General features: G+C 46.1%; 1 non-coding gene across 1 annotated transcript; it reads left to right on the top strand.

Moving 5' to 3' along the window:
- Positions 1 to 770: 770 nt before the first annotated feature.
- Positions 771 to 877, top strand: LOC115029359 (U6 spliceosomal RNA). Its single transcript, XR_003834911.1, has one exon. It is a non-coding gene; the product is annotated as a U6 spliceosomal RNA (small nuclear RNA).
- Positions 878 to 1,387: the final 510 nt, after the last annotated feature.

Genomic DNA, 1,387 nt, shown 5'->3' with positions numbered 1-1,387 from the left:
TGTCACCCAGCGTCTCCTAGCCAGAGGCAGGTAGCCTGTTCTGAGACCACCATGGAGACTTCAATGACGTTTGAAAGTGGGACTGAGATACTGTTTGGATGCTTTGCTGGCATAGTTGAGTATCTGCCTAACTGCAGGGGACTACTCTTCCTCAGGGTACAGCATCAAACACAGGCAAGCTCCAGCAACCCTCAGGTCCTTTCCTGCTATATTCCTTGAACTGATGCTCCTTTCCTCCTGACCTAACTTGATTAGTACTAGGGTCAATACAAGATCCTCAACCTATTTCTGAGAACTCTGTCTCTTAGTTTAACTCCAGAAGCTGCAAGGTGAAAGAGCATCATGATGCATCCTCACCATCGCCTCCTGAAGGAGGTAAAAGAGAGCCGACTTTGTTTTGGAGCGCAGGAGATACTTTATAGAAACCAAGTGGCACTGACCATGAACATGGTATAGACAGACAGATTTCCAGAGCAGCTTGAAGTTCAGCAAAACGCCTGGCATGTGTTGTTTTCCTGAACAGAATTTCAACTGGGGAGCAGGAGAGCAAGCACATTCCATCACCAGACTGCATGGGTGCAGAGCTGTTCCTGGCTGGGTCTAGTTTCTGCAACTGTGAGATAGTGAGTGACATCCTGGGCTCCTATGGGAATAAATGAACCAAATGAAGCCTTTGGAACTAAAGCGGGGGGCAGAATAGGTTCCCTGTGAGTCTAATTTCTTCGTAGTTATCCAGTTTCTGCCACAGGGAGCACATGACAACGCAGCTCGTGCTTGCTTCGGCAGCACATATACTAAAATTGGAACGATACAGAGAAGATTAGCATGGCCCCTGCGCAAGGATGACACGCAAATTCGTGAAGCGTTCCATATTTTTAGGCCCATTGGACTTGCAAACTTTATATGCCCCAATATAGGGGAATTCCAGGGCCAAAAGAATGGGAATGGGTGGGTAGGGAAGTGGGGGGGTGGGTATGGGAGACTTTTGGGATAGCATTGGAAATTTAATTGAGGAAAATATGTAATAAAAAAATATTAAAAAACAAAAACAAAAACAAAAAAACAACGCAGCTCAAGTTTGCCTTGCTGTCTCTTCCAGGATTCTCTGAGATGGGAAAGCCGAACCAGACCTTAAAGCTGGGGGGTGGGGGAGGATGTTTACTTCCAGCGACCTCTCAGTCAACCAGGGCTGAGATACTCAACCTATCTTGATACAAGATACTCAACCTACTCAGTCAGCCCCTGACACATACACTTCCATGCTACACACACACACACACACACACACACACACACACACACACACACACATTATATTTAGAGGAAATGTGGAGGGATGATAAATGGAGAGAAAGGAAATGGAAGAGAAGGCTTAAATGAAGCAGAC

This window comes from Mus caroli, unplaced genomic scaffold (assembly GCF_978045245.1).
Source record: "Mus caroli unplaced genomic scaffold, Mus_caroli_1 scaffold_12, whole genome shotgun sequence".
Classification (NCBI taxonomy): Eukaryota; Metazoa; Chordata; class Mammalia; order Rodentia; family Muridae; genus Mus; species Mus caroli.
This window is presented reverse-complemented; position numbering and strand designations above follow the sequence as displayed.